This window comes from Pseudonaja textilis, chromosome 4 (assembly GCF_049901715.1).
Source record: "Pseudonaja textilis isolate UNSWEBS1 chromosome 4, rPseTex1.2, whole genome shotgun sequence".
In the NCBI taxonomy this organism is placed as follows: domain Eukaryota; kingdom Metazoa; phylum Chordata; class Lepidosauria; order Squamata; family Elapidae; genus Pseudonaja; species Pseudonaja textilis.
In genome coordinates, this window is record NC_141993.1 from 65,928,005 (window position 1) to 65,944,108 (window position 16,104).

At 36.2% G+C, this 16,104-nt stretch overlaps 1 pseudogene across 1 annotated transcript; it reads right to left on the minus strand.

Annotated features, from left to right (window-relative positions):
* Nucleotides 1-23: 23 nt before the first annotated feature.
* LOC113436946 (phospholipid scramblase 1-like) lies at nucleotides 24-6,508 on the minus strand (annotated as a pseudogene). Its single transcript, XR_015743663.1, has 5 exons — nucleotides 6,502-6,508; nucleotides 3,257-3,484; nucleotides 2,249-2,410; nucleotides 1,170-1,331; nucleotides 24-1,058 (listed from the first exon to the last, which is right to left on the minus strand). The product of XR_015743663.1 is annotated as a phospholipid scramblase 1-like (transcript).
* Nucleotides 6,509-16,104: the final 9,596 nt, after the last annotated feature.

Consider the following 16,104-nt stretch of genomic DNA (forward strand, 5'->3'; position numbering starts at 1 on the left):
AAAAAAGACTCCAGAACACCAACAACAGTGCCAGTTTTAATTTGCCAAACAACAGCTCAAGGCCTCACAATCCACAGACATTCACAAAATTTCACTTGGCTTGTTTGCTTTGACAATTTTGTGTGGCCTTTTAGGCATTCTGCAAAGTACAGGTAGTCCTCAACTTACCACAGTTCATTTAGTGACCGTTGTTATGACCGTAAAAAAGTGACTTATGACTGTTTTTTCACACTTACAACTGTTGCAGCACCCTCATGATCACATGATCAAAATTCAGACATCTGGCAGACACTCATATTTATGACAATTGCAGTATCTCATATGATCACCTTCTGTAACCTTATGACCAGCAAGGTTAATGGAAAAACCAGATTTATTTAACAACCATGTTACTAATTTAATAATGGAATTATTCACTTGACAACTGTGGTAAGAAAGGTAAAACTCACTTAGCAAATGTCCCACTTAGCAACAGAAATTTTGGGCTCACTTGTGATCATAAGTTGAGGACTACCTGTATGAGATAATTTATGACAGAAAAAAAGAACCATTCTCCCCCCAGTCAAACACAACTCTGCCCTCAATGAAATCGAGTTTGACACCTCTGTTCTAGAACCATGAGCAGTTGTAAAAAGGTCTTGCTAATATATGATATATTCTAGAGCAGTGTTTTTCAGCCTTAGCAACTAAGATGCATGGACTCCAACTCCTAGAATTCTTCTAGAATTCATACTAGAAACTAGCTAGTATGCTAATGTGCTAATTGAAATCCAGACATCTTAAAGTTGCCAAGGCTGTGAAACACCATTCTATTTCTTGCCACATAAGAGTCCACAATCTGGTTGCTTACATAATATGAGAATACTGTGCCCATAATCAGATTTTTCAGCAATCTCATTTTTCATAAAAATGTCATATAACGAAGTGATAAACTAACCGCTAGACAAGAAACAAAAGCAGCAATATAGATTTTTTTCTGAAGTCAGGAAGAAAGACAAGACATCTGGTTATGTCTGATTGTTGTGCCTTGGTGCAGTTCATTCAAAAAATATGAAATCCTATTAAAAATAAAACATACATGATTTAGATGAACTCCAGTCCAGATCGTTCCTTTTTAGAAGCAAAACTTTTTAAATCTTAATTTATAATGAAATTACCAAGAGACTTACCAGTAGGAAGCAAGCTCCAAGCAAAAGGGTTTTCGTTTTAACCTCAAGATCCATTGGGAATTGGATTAAGAAACTGCTGGCATCTGTTACAGCTTCTGCTGCCAATCCTTTCCATTTCCTGGTGATTTTTCCAATTGATGATTTTTGATTGAAATATTTTATCTGATTTTAAACAAGTAATAAAAATATTCAAGAAAGATGCCATACTGTACAGTAAGGTCTGGTGCTAAGAATGACCCTATATGCAGCTATGAATTTCATAATTTCATGTGTGTGTGTGTGTGTATATACTGTATGTATATATATATATATATATGTATGTGTGTGTATGTGTGATGTATATATAAATTCAGTGTGTGTGTATTTCTTCATTTTGTAATAAGGGTAATAATATTATCAATGCACCATAGTCCTAAATACAATGTGACATTTCACCCTTAGTGAAAAATCAGAATTTGAATTCTATTGATACATAAAACATTAGCTATGAAGGTCTTAAAATGTGTAAGCAAGCACACTCAGTAATCAGCAGAACATATTATGGACCATATGAATATGTATTAAAAATAATAAGCATGAATTAATTATTAGCTAATTGGTGTAATTATCTTATACAGTTTGCCTTATGAGAAAACTTTGTGTGTGGCTTCACTCATTGTAATTCATTCACTGACTTAAATATGATATTTTCACTTACAGTATGTATTAATTTTTTTCTTCGGATTCAGTACTGAAATGTGAAATAATTTTATAATTGTTATGACATCATTCTAAAGATATTAGTTTTAAGAGCATTCTGGTCAGAAATGCAAAATGCATATTAGCATAATAAACAATAACAATAAATATATGAGTACCATCCTCCAGTATATCTTCTAAATTATTATCATATTATATATTATCAAGACTTTATATTGAAATATAAAGTCCGTTGGCTACAAAGAAGAAAAAGAAAACAATGGAGAGGACTGTATGCAACAATCCTATTTCTGCTCTTATGAAATAATAGGTTTATCAATATTTAAACTTAATATATTCCAACACTGAAGGGTGGCCGAAGACATCGCGTATCATCTTACCTGAAAATGAATATCCCTGTTAGCATGGCATGATAAACTAGGTCCATGCAATTTCAAGATGTTTTATCTGGCTTCATTCTGAATAACAAATCTTGGTTGGCAGATGTAACACTTCTGCTTAACATGTCCAATGGCTGTGCCTAGTGGTGCTTGAACCTCAAGCTTTAAGGGAAAAAAACATGCAGCAGAATTCAAGAGCAGCATTTTGTCTCACATTGAGATGTGTTAACAGGCTCTATTACTGTAGTTAGGGTTGAAAAGCACATGGAAAATTAAGACAATGAATGATCAAAATTTACTTGAGCATGGAGTTGGACTAGAAGACTTCCAAGGTCCCTTCCAATTATGTTATTCTGTTAAAAAAGGGACTTAACTGCTAATGGGAAACAGAAGAGCTTTAATATGTTGTTCTTACGTTTTATGTCCTTGGTTTTTTTACTTTTTGTGGTAGCATTAAATCACAAACAGCAAGAGCTTGACTTGCTCAGGATCACTGAATGAATAACCTTATGTACACTAACATATGTGAGTTGCAAAAAAAAATCAACAACCACTATCTGATAGCTGAGTTTGAGTTTTTTCAACCTCTTTGCTTCCACCTAATAGTCATAAGGATGTTTGTAGCTTATATTTGATACCCCTAGGTTAGATATGAACCTAATCTCCCTAATCTGTCCCAGCATTTAACAGCTACTTCAGAGAACTCTTATAAAGGAGTTCTAGAGGAAGACAACAACTTGGGGACAGTTATTGTACATTAATTATTATTGTGTCACCCTGTTTCTGGTTCTACCAGTATCCTCATAAATAGGAAGTCAAGATACATACATAGCACATAAGTATGTGTAACAAAAATCTTCATAATTAAATACTATGGTAATAATAACCATTTGAGAGAAAAAATTGAACACTAATTTCTCTTTCTGTGAAGTTGCTTATACTTTTTGATATTCTAGGAAAAGAACTATTGAACAAAGCAGCCCAAATGAGCAGATGGGTTGAGTTTACCTTTTGTAGGCAGCAAATACAAGGACAGCAGCAACAGACACAATGAAACTCTCTTGACAATTGTATGACTGGTTGGTTTGTACTATCGAAGAGTTTTATGGTAAATGATCTGCAAGGCCCATAACAGTTCAAATTATAACCATAATTTTCTTCAACTGCAAAGTATACCCCACTGGCCCATGGGATTTTCTACTTCATACTTATTACAAGTCTCATAGCCACTTATCACTGGAAAAAAAGAAACATTGATAAGTTAAAGAGCTGTGTCAAAGTCTTTATATATTACTAAAAGTGCAAGACAATGCATCATAGGGCAACAGTTTTGAACCAATGTACCTCAAATGAGCTAACTTACAGAATGCATCCAAAATGACTTTCAAGAGAAATTTGAGAAATTTCATTTTGGTGTTAATAAATGCATGCAGTAGCCCAAGAAGAAATAAACAAATATTCAGTAACATACAATGTAAATAGTGTAACAACCACAATGTAAGAAAACAGATAAAATACTATCAGAATACATCTATGAACACAACTAGTAGTCTGAAGACACAATGCAAAATCCTTAATTTCACAACAAATGAATAGACTTAACCTAGTTTCAGTTGGAAAACTAAACATCCTTGACCAACTGAAATCCAAACATGCTGAGGAATTCCTGGAAATTTGGCACTCAAATAAATCAGCTAGCAACAGGCTTGTAGATAAATAACATTTACAAAACATGCAAAAGAGAAATAAAAAATTTAAAAAGGAAACAAAAAACCTAGAACTGTTTTTTCGTTCTTTTCATCAGCAGGGATTTCTAACAGCAGCAACACAGACAAACAAACAGTAGACAGCAGCCTAATCAAGGAAATACCAAGGAGGAAATGAAATTTCCACTAACACTGATAGGACAAGCCACTGTATAAACAGATAGGAAACCTCATTGCTTTCTTGCACTGAAAATGTTACCTAGTTGGGTAACAAAAAGTCTGCAAGAAAACAACCAAACTTGGAGAGCACCAAGGACTTCACATTCAATTCTGAGATATTCTCTCCTATTAGAAGTGCCAAATGACTGGTTAATCACTGCCATAAGAGATTAAAATAAGTTCATCATAATCAGGGGGAAAAGTGAAAGAATATGGAGAAGCATCTAACAATGTATTGCCAGTGGGAGTGTCTGCATATCTACAAATACCACTCCTGATATTCACCATATCCAGTACTAATTCTTAAAAAAAAACAGTAATGTCATTTAAAAATCAGTAAACAGGAAGGTGACATTCTTAAGCCCCTAGCATCAACTTTCATTACAAAAAGAACTCTCAGAATGCAACTGCCTAAAAACATTTTTGTAAAATAAAAATGCTGTGCTATAGCAGTCCATAGTTGTGGCCTTGGAATTAAAAAGGCTGGGTAAGACTGGGTGATAAATACATCCTGAATAGATGAAAGGATTGATGGGTCATAACTTTCCTAATTTATTTTGTAGTAAATGAGAGTTTTGAGACCAGCTGTCATTTTCACTCTAGATACTGTTTTCACTCAGGGTGAAACTTACAATATTGTGTCAATTTTCTTTGCTAAATTAAGTGATGTGATGATATTTTATTGTCCTATATTGATTTCTCCTACAGTCATCCTTCATAAAATAGTAAATTGGAGCCAAACTGGTTCATAATCAAAAGGGAGAGCTATTTTTGTTCATAAAGGACAGTCGAATAAACCAGAGATTTCTGTGAAGAAAATATTATTTTCATTTATTTCTCCTTGGAGTTCTCTAAATAACCCATGGAAATATAAGAGCTGAAATCAACTCACTATTACACTTGATTAAATTATATATCTGGAGCACCTTTTCAAGACCTTCTTTTTCTAAATAATCTTCATTATTCTCTTATATCTTCTAATATTTGAAGTGCTAAAGCAAAGGCTGGTTTTAAACCAATATCAAAGTTGTGGAGTTGTAGTTGAACAGTATCTGGAAATGCAGCTTCCTGTTATAAAGGAAACAAAACTTCCTTTATAACAGGAAGCTGCATTTCCAGATATTGTTCAAGTACAATCCCATCTTTTTGTTAATAGTGTTGTCACTCTAGAATACCCTTATACTTAAGCCAAATTTATCTATTTAACTGAATGCAGATTTACAAGTGGCTATTTAAAAGTCTCCCAAATGGCTTTTGGTGATGGTTGAAGAGAATTGGACTTGAATTTTAATTCTGATGACTTTTAAATTTTAGTCCTAAGGCTACATTTTACAAACTACAAACTTCAAACGCACTTTAAATCACGTATAGTGCTTCATTTCCCAGGCACACTTAGGTAAGATAATCCAAATGTACATTTAGATTTTTGCTATTTCTAGTGCCACAATTCACAAATTCTAAATATTTTACTTAAATGTTTTGCTTCATTAATTAAAATAGCAATTCACTTTCCATAAGGGCTGCCCAGAGGTATTCAGCCAGCTGCTATGGTTGCATTTAGCTGTAGCATGAACAATCCTTTCTCTAATTAAATCCCAATGCATTATTATTTCTGCTAAAGTTTGTTATGCTATAATGAAGCTAAAATTCTTTTTTTAAGTTTTAGTAAAGATTGCAGAATTAATTGCACACCTGGCTTTTTTATTTAATTATAGCAGCACTCTAGAGGTATATTGATACTTTGATGTTAACTAACAATGTGTTAGGACAAAGCAATTTGCCTTCCTCAAGATATTTTTGGTTATAACATCAAAATTCCTTGATGGATGTTGAAATCCAATTGTATATACATCATTCTTGGGATTAGATACATCCTACATATAGATATTGGTATTAGAAAGATGAATAAATTATACAGAAATGAATAAAATGAAATACTCCATATAAAAAGTTATTACTTAAATGTTCTTTACTACATATTTGAATATATTTTATGTACATATCAATCTGTACTGCAAGATATTTCAATAGATTATAACAGATAGATCTGTACTGCTATGTTTTTCCAATTTTCTTACCATTTCAGAGATTATCATATTGTATTTTAAAACTGTAAATAAAATTGCATTTACTGGTCTTTATTGATTAGTTAAAAATGAAGCAGATGACTACATGTAATCTATTCATCCAAATGATGGACACTGGATGATTTTGTATATTGTGACACTGTCATAAAAAAGGTTAAACTTCATAGTTTATAGATGATTCTTCATAGATGATTCACACAAAAAATATTTCCAATTTTAAAAGTAGTTAAATTTTACTTACACTCCATTTTTCTTGATTATATCTTCAAGTTGTTCTGGAAAAAAAAAACAAGACACCTCCAAGAACCAGTAGCAAAATCAAATGTTATATTTGGCAAGACCTTTTGTAATGAAGGCTGATTCTACTCAGATGACTTTTTGCCTTATTTAGCAGTGCTGAGTTTTCTTTTAAAAAAAAGCATTGGGACAAAGTACTTCTGAACTTGCACAAATACAACATTGCACTGCTGCTCCTTAAAGCAGCTACTTTTTAAAACTTCTGAAAAGAACATGCAGCTGCTTTAATTCTATGTTTGTGTAAGTTCCAACTTCCTCAAAGTCATTTTCAGGAATGCACAGAGGTATTCTTCATTTTTTGTTCAAATACCATGAACTATAAACATGTCAATTTTCTACATTATAAAGAGCACTACATTTTTGTCATGTGTATATTCCACTAATTTCTATCCTCCATAATAGTAGATCATGCTATGTTATGATTTTACAATTTTATAAATCCACACACATTGTCTGGATTTGCATATTGATTTTTGAAAGTCAGTGGCCAAATTCTTACAGACAAAAAAACAGCTAAAGAAAAATCTAAATCATAACTTAGTAGAATGTTAATTCATGCTTGGATAATTACTCATTGGCGTCCTGTAACTTGCTCTCCATGGGCAAGTCTTTGAAGCCAAACTAAATATCTAATGTAAGTCTTAAGTGGTCCTTTTTCATTCATTTACTTATCACATAAGCTTATTTTTGAAAAAGATATTTAGTAGCATTCCTTGGTGAGAGGGTATACAATTGATAATCCAGCATTAATTTGTATGAAGTGTCATGCTCTTTTCCTATAATTTTTCAGATCTTTCCCAAGTGAAATTAATGGGGGCGTTAATCATGAGACTTTCACCAAGGGAGCTGAGCTCAAGGTGTCACTGGGCTCTTGGATCAGTGGGAATGATCATTTTCCCCTGACAGATTTTTCCCTATGTAGAAGACACTGTATTCCTAATTTCTTTATATAAATTTGAGGGAAGATAAAGGTTTTATTGTGAATTACAAATTTCTAGACATCAGCTCTTATAGTCACTAAAATTGAATTTTAATCATCATCCAGATAAGCTTAATCTCTGGGGTTGTTTCATAGTTGAATATCAGCAATAAAAGACCAATGCTGTGAGACAAGGCGATGGTATAAGATAACAATAGCAATAGCACTTTAACTTATATATCACTTCATAGTGCTTTTCAGCCATGTCTAATTTACAGAATCGGCATTTTGTCCCCAACTAACTGAGTCTTTGTTTTACTGACCTCAGAAGAATGGAAGTCTTAGTCAACCTTGAGCCAGTTAGGATTAAATTCCTGGCTGTGGACAGAGTTAGCCTGCGATATTGCATTCTAAGATTCAGTGCTGATTAATTCTATATTCTTCTTTGGAAGGTTTTGATGAACTCATCTTAAACAATTTAATATGAGTGGTCTGTTGGAACTATACACAAAGTGGAGTTGGCTATATTTTAAAATACACCGTTTAATTGATTGAAAGCCAAAATAACCTATTATTTCAACATGCCTCTAGAAGCAGTATAAAACTAGTCCAAAGGTTCCTGAGTTTTTCCCCACAGGCTAAATGCAAATTCTATGTATCACCAATGACCACAGTTAAAGCAATGTTATAGATTTAAAAGCAGCAACAAAAAAGTATAGATATTAAGAAGTAAATCCAAATGTGATGACCAGACAAGGGCTTTATTATGTTTCTTAATTTAAAAATGCAGTTGGCTCTAATAAAAGTAGTGATACTAAAAACAGGGTGGGAAAATCTCTATTCTCAGTTGACACCTTTCTAGATCAGTGATTGACCACAGGTGGGCTGTGCCCCAATGGTGGTCCATGAGAAAATTTTGGTGGGCCGCAAAGAAATGCCCCCCCAAAGCAATTAATCCAGGCTGCATGCAAAACGTGGCTGTGCCGACCTCATGACCCACCCACTGACTATCCCCCCTTTGGCTGAGCATAAAGGCCACCTTTGAAAAGCACCACTTTCTGTTGCCTTCCTGATCTCAGTTCTTTCACCCCAGTGAGAGCTATGTTTCTGCTCACTTTCCTTTCCTGTGCAGCGATGGCTGGGGCCATGGGGGGGGGGGGCAGCAAAGACATCATGGCTGCTCTCCCCCCTCAGCAAGCCAGGCCTGAAGGAATGCAAAGAATTACAGGTGAGTGGCAGAGAAATGCATGTTGGAAATGCCAACACACGTTTCCAGCATGCTCTCCTCTATCCCGAAATAGGATTGAGTGGGGGGAAGGGAGCTGGGGGAATGGTAGGAGGGAATGAGAAGACTGGCTGGCTTTCCTTTGGCATGGGGTGGGGTGGGGAGAAGACCAAATGCCCAGACCAAAAGTGTGCCGAGGAAGACGAGCTCCTAATAACCAGCTTATTTGTGCAGGCGAGAGCTCGAGCTTTTCTGGGCTTGACACCACCCTCTTTTGGCCTCCACACAGGGAGGGACCCTTCTCTGCTTGGAAGTGGTGGGAGAAACCTGGAGCATAGCCTCAAGGAGTCCTCTTTTTGTGTGGAGGCCTCGGCGTTTCCAGCCCAGGCCTCCTTTCCTCCCCCACTACAGGCAGCCACACCTGGCAAAGGAGGGAGAGGTTTCTTCTGATTTGGGGGAGATATGAAAAGATGTGGGGAGCTCTGCTTTTCTTCCATTTGAGGGGGAGCCGGTTCCTTCTCGTCCAGATCTTCCCAGCCTCCAGGCACCATGTGGCTTCTTGAATCCTCTCTCTTTCCCCCCAAAGGATGAGAGAAGCCCCTCCTTTCCCTTCACTCTGCCCCAGATATGTTTAAGCATTTACAATTTTGTTATAATTAAATAAGCATTTTTATAAATTATATATAATATATAATATATATATATATATATATATATATATATATATATATATATATGTGGATCTTTGGTTGTTCGGGTTTTCTCCCGCGTAAGATTCGAAGTATCTAGGCAACGTTTCGATGAAGTCTCATTCATCATCTTCAGGCTTCTGTCTCCGGCTCTGTGCTTCTCAGAGTATTTTTTTAATATTAAATCTATATTTAACATAAAAAATAAAAAAAATTATTAAATATGTTATCTTTTTTTAAAAAATGTATTAGTGGTCCTTGGGATTTAAAAGTATGAGTTTGGTGGTCCCTGAGGTCCAAAAACTTAGTGTCCCCTTTCTAGGTAACATCTCTTTTAGATATCTATTTTTAATCCATTAAAGTGGAAGAGACCTCCTAAGCTCTCATACTGTCAAACCTACCCTTGTTTTTGTAGGTAGTCCTTGATGTAGGACCACAATTGAGTCCAAGATTTCTGTGGCTGAGCAAGGCAGTTGTTGAGGCTTGCCCCATTGTACAACCTTTTTTGGCACAGTTGTTAAGTAAATCACTGTAGTTAAGTTAGTAACATGGTTGTTAAGTGTATCTGGCTTGGCTTTGCTTATCAGAAGGTTGGAAAGGGGGATCAGATGAACTTGACTCACTGCAAACATCATAAATACTAACCAGTTATCAAGCATCTATATAAATCACATGACTGTGGGGATGATGCAATGGTCACAAATGTGTAAAATGATCATGTCAAGTGTTGTTCTAACTTTGAATGGTCACTAAATGAACTGTTGTAAGTCAAGGACCACCTGTATTTAGAAGTCTCCATTCTTTTCTGTCCCTTCAATATTATTCTATTTCAGTCTACGTTTCTCTGCTACACGGTTTCCTTTTTAACACCTCTTTTCAGTTTTGCCAATAAAGCTTTGCACTAATGCAATAAGAGTTAAGTCTAGCATTAAAGGGCAATTCTGATACACTTCTGACACAAAGCTGTCAGTGGGTCACAAATGGGTCATGTTGCAAGAATGATAGGCAGGAATTCTCCAAAGATTGAGGGTGATAGAAGAAGGGGACCACAGAGAATGAGGTGGCTGGATGGAGTCACTGAAGCAGTCGGCGTGAGCTTAAATGGACTCCAGAAGATGGTAGAGGACAGGAAGGCCTGCAGGAACGTTGTCCATGGGGTCGCAATGGGTCGGACATGACTTCACAACTAACAACAATTCTCCAAAAGGTGGGAGGCATCTGCTATTAGATGTTTTCAATGATTCCTTTCCCAGGCTGGGAGTTTCTGGAAGCATTAGAACTAAAACTCCGAGCCAAATTATAAATGAACCAGATTTTCCATAAGAACTCATTTTGCAGAACATGCAAGGCTTAAATGTTGCTAGCTAGTTTTGTAGCTGAGATAACATATAATCCCTTTCAGGTTCAATGCATTGTTCAATAGAGTTAATTCAGTAAACCAAGGTGTGGCTAATGATACAAAGGCATGGTGAAAAATTAAAAGAGAATGCTATCCAGCAGGTACAGTAGATGCTACTCAAAACACCAGGAAAGAATAATTCTTAAAGACTTCAGTTATGAGTCAACAAAAGAACAGTGAAAAGGTTTTCAGTCTGCAACAGCTACTCTAATAGTATAAGGCTGCGTAAAGTTTTAGTGATCATGTACTGCACTTTTTTGGGGGGGGAAAGAAAGACCTTCTGAACATCACAGCTACAGAAAGTTGAGCATTGTCCATTTGGTGTTGGTTTTCTAGGAACTGTAATCCAAGAAATCCAGAAGCATTAGCTACCTCTCCTTCACCCAGTTGTATCAGTTAAGTATCCCAGTCAAGAGTTCTAATCCTAAGAAAAATCAGTACAAAAGCCAATAGTTTAGTGGCATTTATAAGGCATGCAAAACATGAAGTCATAATTTATTAGTCTGCACATCCCATTGCAAATATACAAGGGGAAAATTGTGATTAATTTATTCCATGAATTGCACTAACCTGAGATGCATAAAGGACACCGCCACCCCATCCCCAAGAAACAGCAAGTCCTTCCCTAAACCATTCACAATAATTGCAAAAGGGGAACTGAGGCTGAACAGATCAAATACAGGCCAATTAATTTATTTTCCTTCAGGAAGGAACCTGGCAACGTTCACTTTTTCTTTTCTAAAAACAGCACGCAATCCAATTAAAAAAAACACGCACTCACCTTCAGCCTTAGGGTTAAAAGAGCCAACGATTCCGGATACCCTGATGCATTCAAATCCTCATCACCCTCATCCAATGATACATGTACTGAGGCTGACGGATGCTGTCTCCCCCCTCCCCCTCAAAAAATCTCTGGAGGTACAAAGGCTACCCACCACCGCTGGAAGTAAATTACAAGGCTACAGTGTTTGGTAGCCTGGGCTGGAGGAAAAAAGTGGCTGACGAATGTAAGATAAACATAGGCATCTCGGGATAATGTTGCAGGATCTAATCTGGTCGGTCACCGGGATCAGAGTTTTAGTCTTCCGAACTTTCGGACTCGTGATGAAGGAAGCAGAATTCTCTAGCAGAATAAGATTAAGTTCCCTCAGGAGAGGCTCCAGCATAAGTAGTCCGAAAGCTCGGGAAATTAAACCTCTGATCCTGGTGAGCGATTGATCCTGCAAAAAAAAAAGTGTCTGGCCCCTTTATTGCGCTGGTTTCAAGCGCCCTGCCTCTGGACGCGAAAATAAAGATTTACTAGACAGAACTATAAACAGTAAACGGGACATGAATAAACCCCAATACTACTATTATAACTACTTCATCTCTTTTGCGAAAGGAAGAAGCGCCTGGAAGTGCCTGCATCTTAGAGGAAGAAACCGGTTTAATTAGTCCTGCGAGCTAAGCTAAGTTACTTTCCTGTTGTTTCCTTTTCTCTATGATAATGTCTCTGTGCGCCCCAGAAGTCAGAAAGGAAGAGAGAACTTATGTTTCGAAAGCAAGTGAAAATCCAATTTACGTGATAAGATAGTTTCGGTCTCAGGGGAAGGGGATCCTTACCTCGGCTTAACTTCGGCTTCGTTTCTTTACAGCTTAAAGTGCTACACTGTACCAGTGACCGCATCCGCTTTTGTTTTCCACGGATGGAGAACAAGGAGGGGCAGAGGAGGGACGGGGACCAAGTAACCAGGTATGAAAGGGACGGAAAGATATGGGAACACAACGCTAGACTCCGGCTAAGACAAGAATAGGACTTCCGGGTATGTTGTCCACCTGTGGATCTTCGTGCCCTACAAAAGGTCCATCTTTTCTTCTACTTGTAATATTCTTGGGAGGATGAAAGGCCTGTGTTCTAAAAGTAGGCAGAGGGCATTTGGAAGACAATGCAGTTGTCATTTATGGAAAGTTATACAATGCTCCTGTCATGCCCTGATTTCTTTATTCATTACAATACATGATTGCAAATAGCTTCCAGGGTTGGGTTTTGCTTAATGAAACATTAAACATCATTTTCACATTCTCTGTTACATAACTTGGGATTTCCTCTTAAGATATGGGCAACCATACAAACCAATTTATTTAGAAGCAGTCTATTTCAGAAATAACAATGAGATGTATTAAGGTGTGGAAAACCATCTTTTTTCAATCCAAAATATTTCATTTTTCAGTGAAAAGGGGGAAATTAGATCCTTGAGATTAAATATGTACCATCCTGACTTTTATATAGTATCAGCATGAAACTATAATCAAATAACAGACAGCGTCTATCAGTGCTGAGTATGCTCTAGCAATCTCAGATCTTAAAGTTTTGACTCTGCCATAATGCCAAAAAGGGATTTAAGACACAAATATCTTCATTTTTTAAGACATCCATTATCCAGTCAACATCAAATCACAAAATACATTGTTTACATGTCATGACACACCATAACAGACCTGACATTTTTCAGACCTGACATTTACCGTGCAACCATGGCACAGATACTATAAAAAAGAAAAACTATTTTTAAAACATATTTTATTATTTTACTAGCTCAATACCCATCCTTTGCTACAAAACTATGTGGTTGGCCTTAGTTTTTGGGGAGATAAATAAAGGGGGTAAAATTATGCCTCTGCCTACCAGCATCCATTGATATTCATCTAGCTAGCATCCTCTTAGTATGTAAGAGACTTCAGTGCTGTTTGGAAACTGAAACAGTATTTGCTGTGTGAGCAAGAAGGAGACAGCAAGGAGCCTTGGGCATGGCTTAGCTCAGCTGTTCTGTATTAAAGCTGCTTGGTGCTCCTCTGCTTGTTTTTTGCATTTGGAACAGATATTTTTTTCAAGTGGGGAGGGGGAGTAGAACTCCTTAGCATCGGAGAGTGTTAATAATAATATATGAAATACTAATGCTCTGATAGTTATTTCGAAAAATCATTTCTTAGTGAGCACCTAGAAGCCAAAAGGCTCCATTATGGTCATATGTCAAGAACTACCCGTATTTTCTCTTAAGCAGTGAATTGAACTTCAATTGCATAATCAGAAAAATCTGGTTTCTTTCATATAGATTTGAATATTGTATTCATTCATTCATCCATCCATTCAGTCCCCACATTTCCATACTGCCCATCTCACTTAAATGATCTCAGTTGCTTATAATGGAAATACTTTATCATCATAAAAAAATCAGAATCAAGTTAAAAACAAAATTAAAAGATAGGATTATAGTATTAAAAGTTAAAAGGGTGGAAAGAATATCCTCAACCACCAACCATACCCAGCATTCCCTTTGATTCCCATGCCAATTGGCACAGCAAGTTCTTTATGAACTCTTTATGAAGGCCAGAAGAGTGGAGTCCAATTTCAACTTTGGAAGTACGCTGTTCCAGAGGGTGAGGGCAATGACAGAGAAGGCTTGCTTGTAGCCCACGTCTTCTGTAAAATTGAATTTTAGTAGAACTATGTAAAATTTGCCCAAGTTTTTTAAAGGAAAGTGTATATACATCTTTTAAATAAGCAAATGGAAAGTTCCATGTTTTGGAAATATTGTCCTTTCCTGTCTCAATAGCTGAAATCACTCAGAAAAAAAATGCAGATAGGGACAGATAAGCCTATGTTTTTCTCATCACTTGGTACATTTTTACATACTCTAAGAGAAAACATCTTGGAGTTTGATCATCTCCCATTGGAATTGAAACAGTCAGTGTGACCATCAAGTGTTTTTCAGGATTAAATATTGTTTATAAAGGCATTAAATATTATTTGTGATACATTCCACATAACTTCTCAATTGTTTATTGTTAGATTATCCTAGTTAATAAATTAAATATGAATAAATGTATTATTCAGTTTAGTGTTGGATGTTTAGAAATCATAGACTGATTTACTGTATAGGACCTAGCAGAATTAATGCTTTAAAGATCACAGTTTATAATAATCTATATTAAATGGATTTTTAAATAAAATTATGAGGCCTTGTCACTTTTTGCACCAACTAACAGGCAAAACAAGAAAATTCTGGTTTCTGTGGTTTTTAATTGCATCTGAAAAGAAATTATATTTTATCCCCAAAGACTGGGTTTTTGTTGAAGCCTGGACTGCAAAGGATATAGTTACATATTTGCAGATTATTCCATTCCTCTCTAAATAGATTATTGTATAATTCTCTCATGAAATTCAACATGTTGCAATATTACAGATAAGTTGTCACAAGGATTATTCTCTCTTGTCACATCATAATAATTATAAATAATTAAGACTTTCTTTGGAAGCTGTCAAAAGTGTAATTATTTCAACCTGAAGAAGGCACTGACCTGTCACAAAGAATTCTCCTTCTAAGAATTGCTTCAATTCTTGTTTCCAAAAAGATTTCCTGGGTCATAGCTATCAATCTACAGATCAACAATAAATGCTATTTTCTGTTGTGTTACCAGTCAGTTTACACAAAGTATTACACAGTCATAATGATGTAGAGAAACTAACAGCCTTTGGCAATAAAAATATCATGAAAACCAGATTTTCTCCTTTACGGGAATTTCTGTCCTGAAGCAAAAATTGTGCTGGTACAGGTAACATATGTACTAACTCACCCAAAATTGGAACAGACTATAAATCCGTAAAATAAATAACAATAAATAAAATGTATGTGAGCAAAAGAGATGGTAAATAATAGAGAGTGAGAAAGGGACAATGAAAGGAGGAAAAAATTGATTAAGCAACTGATTTGGAGCTTTCCTCCTAGTCTAAACAAGAGTTGCCACAGGGTTGATTATTTAACAGATAACACATAATCATAATTGGAAGGGACCTTGTAGGTCATCTAGTCCAATCCCCCGCCCAAGCGGGAGACCCTACACCATTTCTGACAAATGGCAGTCCAATCTCTTCTTGAAAGTCTCAAGTGATGGCGCTCCCACAACTTCCAAGGGCAAGCTGTTCCATTGGTTGATTGTTCTCACTGTCAGAAAGCTTCTCCCTATTTCCAGGTTAAATCTCTCCTTGTTCAGTTTCCATCCATTATTCCTTGTCTGGCCTACAGGTGCTTTAGAAAATAGGTTGACCCCCTCCTCTCTGTGGCAGCCCCTCAAATATTGGAAGACCACTATCATGTCTCCCCTGATCCTTCTCTTTACTAGACAAGTCAAGCCCATTTCCTGCAACCGTTCGTTATATGTTTTAGCTTCCAGTCCCCTAATCATCCTGGTTGCTCATCTCTGTACTTTTTCTAGAGTCTCAACATCTTTTTTATAATGTGGTGGCCAAAACTGTATGCAGTACTCCAGATGTGGTC